Raw genomic sequence first — 7,500 nt, 5'->3', positions numbered from 1 at the left:
GTATATATATGTATATGTATATATATATGTATATATATATGTATATATATGTATATATATATGTATATATATGTATATATATATGTATATAAATGTATATATATATGTATATATATATGTATATATATATGTATATATATGTATATATGTATATATATATGTATATATATGTATATATGTATATATATATATATATATATATATATATATATATATATATATATATATATATATATATAAGCAAACAGTTAATAAAATATGTTAAAAAAACACTTTGAAATGAGTTAAAAACCTATTTAATCTGAAAAGGAAACACTAGATAAATGGATAGTCCTTAATCCGCGGAGTTTCAAAGAAATACTCTCCTTCTCATCAGAGGGTAAGAATTAGTAAAATGCTGGATTGGATTTTGCATGCAGAAGTATTTGATGAAACAACAAGTAAGTCAAAGATCTTACTTGAAAATAAAAAAAGTGAAGCAGAGAGAATATGGTAAAGAAAAGGGCGATTACACACGAATGGATAGTCTGGTGGAAGATAAAAAAAACCCAGTGACGGTAAAATCCAAATGTAAAATTTCAAAAAAGTTCAAAGAATTTCCATTTGTACAAGTAAAATCCAAGGGGATCCCGTAATTGGAAGAAGATGGTCCATAATAATCCAAAGGCAGAAATCCATGGAATAATTCACAAAAATGTGTACAAGGGAAAAAAAAGAAAAGATTCCAATAATATTAATAAAAGAAAAATAAGATGTGCTTTTCACTCTACTTCCGAGACATAAATATAAATAAGAAAGATCTGGGAAGAGAGAAAAAATAAATAAAAAAATAAAAATAAAAAAATAAAAATAAAATAAATATATATATATATATATATATATATATATATATATATATATATATATATATATATATATATATATATATATATATTAGACACGTTACCCGGAATTAAATCAGGATCAGCGAATGTTTCACACTCCCATATTTTTATTGTTATTATCTTTATCTCGATGAAAGTAGAACGTGGGATTAAAAAAAAAAACAATTTTCTAATATCGATTATTTCTGTCAAAATTTATACTTGACTTATTTGGAAATCATATTATATATACTTATATAATATTATATATACTTATATAATATTATATAATATATATAATATTATATACTTATATAAATTATATTATATATACTCATATATTATATAAGTATATATAATATTATATATACTTATATAAATTATATTATATATACTTGACATATTTGGAAATTATATTATACTAGCATGTGAATAACAAGATTTTGTCTGCTCAAATAATTTGCATGTTTTACTAGTTTATATATATATATATATATATATATATATATATATATATATATATATATATATATATATATATATATAGAAAATAAAATAAAAATAAAATAATTTTCCCTTGTACACATTTTATCTTATTTTTCTTTTATTAATATTATTGGAATCTTTTCTTTTTTTCCCTTGTACAAATTTTATCTTATTGCTCTGTTTACCACATTGAGCTCTCATACCCGGATTTCCTCTGGAATTATTCCATTATAACACTATATATATATATATATATATATATATATATATATATATATATATATATATATTACTAGCAAGGAGACCCGATGTTGCCCGTTACTAAATAAGGATCAACATATGTTCCACACTTTCAATACTTTTATTGTCATTAAAATCGGTGAAATCGCCAATTTTTTAATCAAATCGTTTGATTGCCTGCTATAGTCGGAAACTCACAACGACGCACCAGGAAGAAGCTTCATATGCCTCACTGCAGTGAATTAGTCCACAATACCTCCTCTACCACCAATAGCCATGGCAAAGAACGCATTATCCGAAATTACTTCCTTTAAACTCCTCGGCCTAACGTTTACAGGGAACATGAACTGGAATAGATACATTGAGAGCATTGCCAAGACTGCTGCAACGAAGGTGGGCTCCCTCTACCATTCTAGAAGACTACTTACGCCTGAAAGTATCCTGTACCTCTATAAGGCCACCATTCGCTCCTGTATGGAGTACTGTTGTCACATTTGGGCTAGTGCATCTGCTACTCCTCTTTCACTCCTTAGCAGAGTTCAAAAGAGAATCGCCAACCTGATAGGTCCTGAACCGTGGCTACCAAGAAAGAAGGCCGATGCATATGACATCGTAACGTCACTTCCTAATAAAGTTGTAGGTATAAACAGTTTCCGGTATCCAACCACGTGCTCTTGCTAATAGGCATAAAAAATATGGCTACCAATATGTGTTACCGATTGTCCATGTATGTTCTAAAGAAAAAGAACAATTCCCCATTCGGAAAATAATTATTATAATTGCACATTTGGAATAATTTTCATCAAAATATCGTAAGTGAATTCGTGTTTGAATTTTAATTTTTATTGGAGAAAATCAAATATTTCATTTTATTTATTTATAAAATAAAATATAGATTCGAAAAAGTTGTCAAAAAACAAATATATAACAAATAAATGTTATCAAAGGCAAGATAAGTTACAAACATGCCGACATTTTTCTGTTTAAAATATATTGATAAACATTGTATGATTTTCGAAGCGATTATACGTTTTAAAGTGAGTAAAACCACTAAAAGCCTTCCCAGATAGGTAGAAGAGTAACTTATCTTGCCTTTGATAACATTTATTTGTGATATATTTGTTTTTTTGACAACTTTTTCGAATCTATGTGTACAGTAATACAAACCTAAAATTTAATTTAACTTGAAAATAATATTTAAAATACACGTGTGTACACTGCACAAGCGCCCTTATTATTATCATAATAATAATAGTAATAAAAATAAAAAAAAAACTGGTGTAGATGACATCGACTGGTGCCACACCACACCAACTAGTTGTGAAGGGTCAGGGAGGATGGAAAGACCGAGGTGAGAGAGTTCTGACCAAATCTCCACTGGAAGTGTGCAGTTCAAATCTGGTACCTTGATGAGGCATTTTTTCGCCCAAACCCCAGGAAGCACCAATGGCCGATGCCAACGAGAAATCAGTGACAACGGCTGTTGCGATAACATGCAATCATCTGCATAAGTGGTCAAAAGCTGAAGAACACTGGAAATCTGTGGAGACTTGTTGTCACTTGGTCTCCAGGGAACACCACAGGTTACTGCCAATGAGCAATCACTGATGATGGCTTGTGAGACAACTAATACGCTACACATTTTGATGAAAAACATGGGAAAAAATGGACATAGAAGAACAGAAAACCAAACCTTTAAATATAATTTCTGTATTTAAAGTAATAGTTATTTAAATATTTCAACATATAATCTTGTGGAGAAAATCCAGCTTCCCAATAAGGGGCACTCTGGATAGGAACAAAAATAATCTCAGCCATGAAAGATTTCTCCTCCACCGACTGAAGATAGAAAAGGTGAAGTGTAAACAGATACTACACTGTGATCTTGTTTCGAAGGCCAAAAAATATTTGTTTAATGTTTCTTTAATTGTTTGTTCCCTAAATTCATAATTCGGTTTTATCAGTATTAAATTGTGTATTGCTTTAAAATTACTTAATTTTACATAGATAATGTTTATATTTTATATTGAATAAAGTAAGTTGTAATCGAATTGTGTTCCTTTTTCTTTTTAAAAATGTTTTATTACTCTTTTTCAAATGGCCCTTATATAGTACTGACAGTCTGACAAATCTTACCTACATTGCCTGCAGGCATTTTTCAGTTAACAGGCCTTCTTCTTACTCTCGGTGGCCGTGCCTGAACTGTCATTTAGGCTTCAGCCTCTATGCCGTCGACGAAATGTTGTATCTTTCTGTTATTCTACAAGTATTTTAATGGTGAATGCTCTGACGAACTACAAGCACTTGTACCCCCTCGACGTAAATACCCTCAACAAACCCGACAAGCAGCTAAATCCCACCCCTTCACAGTAGAGATTCCCAGGTGTAAAAAAGCCTTCTACTCCAATAGTTTCTTCCCTATAACTGCTAGACTTTGGAACTCCCTTCCGGGATTCTACTTTCCCAACTGTACTGACATGCAGAAGTTCAAGTGTAATGTGAACAGACATCTTGCTACTCATCTCCCTTCATAATACCCCTGCAACTTATGTCCCCGATAGTAGCCCCCTACTTCAAAGTGACACTGTGCCTTGTTTGGGGTGAAAATTGAATTTAAAAAAAAAAAACTACATTGCACTGTAGTGAATCTGGTGTTCGTTTTATGAATTTATTTTCATATATAATGGTTTCTATTAAAGTTTAAAATGCAAACGTCAAGTATCATGATTCAGTTGTGATCTAAACAGAAACATTCATTTCGAACGCGTTCCTATCATATTAAAGAACCTACTTTTGATTTTATATGCGGGGGCTTTCTGCCTGTGCGGTGATAATGGCTTGAATTTAACTTTGAAATGAAAACGTCAAATATCATGGTTCATCTGAAACGTTCATTTCGAACGCGTTCCTGTCATATCAAAGAACCTACTTTTGATTTTATATGCCGGGTCTTTCAGCTTGTGCAGAAAACTTCTCAAAAACGCACTTCTCAAACTTCTCAAACGCACTTCCCAAAACTCAAACTAAAAATACTTATCAAAATAAAACTTCTCAAACGCACTTGTGATGTTAGGCGGCATAAATTGTTAACTTTTGTCAAAATCGCATGTTCCCCCTTCCATCGGATTTTTTCGAATATCGATTATCGGTATTCCGATACAAAACCTTTCTAAGAACACGGCCAGATACAGAAAATACATTCGTGAAAAATTTCATTAAAAATCGGTCCAACCGTTTCGGAGTTTATAGGAAACGAACTGACACACACACAGTTCATTTTATATCATACAGTATATATATATATATATATATATATATATTATTTACTATAATAATTATTAAATACCTACAGACACTAGTGTTTTCATCCTCATCATCAGTGCAGGGTGTCGCGATTAACGCCAGTTATATATAAGTGTGTGTGTGTGTGTGTGTGTGTGTGTGTGTGTGTGTGTGTGTGTGTGTGTGTGTGTGTGAGAGAGAGAAAGAGAGAGAGAGAGAGATTTTAGTGGAAGAGAACACTAGCAGAGAGCTCCATTATTAAGAAAATTAAAAGCTTAAAGTTAAATATTTATTTATTACAAAAGATCAGAGCAGCATCTGTAACATTGTGCCAACAGTAGACCGAATAAGATGATTATTTGTATCTTCGTTTCGAAGGCGAGAATCTTTATGCAAAACTCGGGAATCTGTACGAACTTTCAAGTTAAACCTTTTATTTTATCTACAGGAGGTGGAGCGGGGTTCTCGTTCCATCATGTTAAGTGGAAGTCTTTGAGTAATTCGGAATTATATTCTAAGCGTCATCCGTACTTAATACTGAACATTCAACCCTCAGAGGACCATCACTTAGAATCGACTATCACTCAGCACTCAGTTCGTTTCACAGAAACAGTTTCACTTAAGGATGTTGGCAACCTTCCCGTATCCAATGCCTTCATAGAAAGCATTCTGACCAGGCGATGACCTTTCCGCCTCGTTACTTACTCTTTTCTCAGAACAGACGTTGCGTGTCTGTCTCCGTTCTATCGTTACTTTTATGGTAGCTGCTCGACTGAGCTCCAATCCAAAGTCCCTCCCCGTAAAACGTTCGTAACAAATACTCATCTAGCTGAAACAAGCGTCAACAACTTTTCACGCTCTCTATCCGTGCCTAAAACTAAACGAAAATTCCATGAACATAGTTTCTTTTCTTAGAACTGTCCGTTTATTGAACGCAATATCATGGGTCTGCTTCCTGGTTAACTATGATATGGTTGTCTTCAAATCCAATGCGGATAAATTTTTATTGTGCCGTCGTTCTGGAAAATCTATCCTTATCTAAGTAACCATAGCTGCTATTGCTGTCTCACCATCTATCTAAGACTTCACCCTTATCCTTGAATGGCATTCGCGCCTTAATAAGTTGTGATAAAAATAAAATGTCCTAGAAACCAAGAGTAGCAAGAGAACAATCTATACTCAGGTTTGAACATTACAACCCGCACAGAAAACTATCACTTAAGAGCTGATTATCACTGAGCACTTTATCCGTTGCGCCACGTGCCCATGTGGACAATTCTAGTATGAATTTAAGGGGATTTAAACCTCCTATTCTTGTTTGAAATGTGGAGTGTTACCACTTCTCGTTGTTTCCGAAGTGTGTTGACACGACATTTGTAACTGACGTACTTATAAAAAATAAAAATGAAAAAATAAAAGTTGCAAAATACTCTTCTGCCGGAGTTGGTCTCGTGGGTTTATTTAAAATTGGCCAATAAAACGGGAACTGCGGCTGCGTATGTAAACTACAATAAACAGAAGGGCAAACATGACATGAGCAGACATTTTGTCATGTCATGGTAGAAGAAGAATGTGTTGCTAATTTCTGTGTGACGTGAACCTAAAATGTGTTCACACGATTCCAGCAGAAGGGAGAGGTGGGACAGAGTGGAGTTGGAGTGTGGCCATGTGCTTGTGAGTTGTGAGTTTTTGAGGCCAGGTCAGACATGGTTAAGTGCTGCCTCATGTAAAAAAAAAAAAAAAGAAAAATCATTTCTGAAAAGGAACAAAGGGATATAAGGGTTCATGCCTACGTTTTAAGCAATATTTTATTGATTACGTGCATGCATTTATATGTCACAATTTCGAATCATGGACTCGAAAACTTAACACGTCAATGTAAGCCTTAATAATATGATTATGGTATCCCGCTTGCCAAACTCCTAAACAAAAACAAAAACACTCGTCTACCTACAACCACTTTCCCCCATATTTGAAGATATAAAGAAATTGGGGCATAAAAAAATTTTTCCAAAACTACTCGATTCAACATTAAGTAACCCAGAAAAGGATTGATATGCCGTAAAACAAAACAACCAAACCAAACAAACGCACACTGTTCATAACTTTTTTGTTCATAAAATGTTTAATGTCCACAAAATCATTATTTTATAATAAGTGCTCGACTGAGCTTGAATCTATGATAATCACCCCCCCCCCTGTGCAAAACTTTCACAACAAGCACTCGTCTAGCCCACTCTTTATCTGTCTCTAAATTCAAACGCAGATTCCATGAACAGAGATACTTTCATAGAACTGACCGCGTATATATATATATATATATATATATATATATATATATATATATATATATATATATATATATACTCGTTATATCTGGCTATTCAAGACGTAGAAGATACTGCCAAGGCTGCTGCAAAAAAAATGGACTCCGTTTGCATGTTAGAAAATTTCCCACACACACACACGTTGTTGTTTTTTAGAAAATAATTTTTAAAACGGCTAGCAGGAGGTGGGGGCCGGCTTTGGCCGGGTGTAAAATACGCTTAAATATGATATTTTAATTTGTCCAGATTTCGTATATATTATTATAGAGTCGTGGTTTCAAAACCAAAAAGAAAATATTTCA

At 32.9% G+C, this 7,500-nt stretch overlaps 1 protein-coding gene across 5 annotated transcripts in view; it reads left to right on the top strand.

Moving 5' to 3' along the window:
* Window positions 1-7,500, top strand: part of LOC145263773 (fibroblast growth factor receptor 1-like) — a 389,904-nt gene that overhangs the window by 327,870 nt on the left and 54,534 nt on the right. The window lies entirely within an intron of this gene.

Source organism: Euprymna scolopes, chromosome 39 (genome assembly GCF_053919585.1).
Source record: "Euprymna scolopes isolate OS-2025 chromosome 39, ASM5391958v1, whole genome shotgun sequence".
NCBI lineage: Eukaryota > Metazoa > Mollusca > Cephalopoda > Sepiida > Sepiolidae > Euprymna > Euprymna scolopes.
The sequence above is the reverse complement of the archived record's forward strand: the minus strand, read 5'-3'. Positions and strand labels throughout refer to the sequence as shown.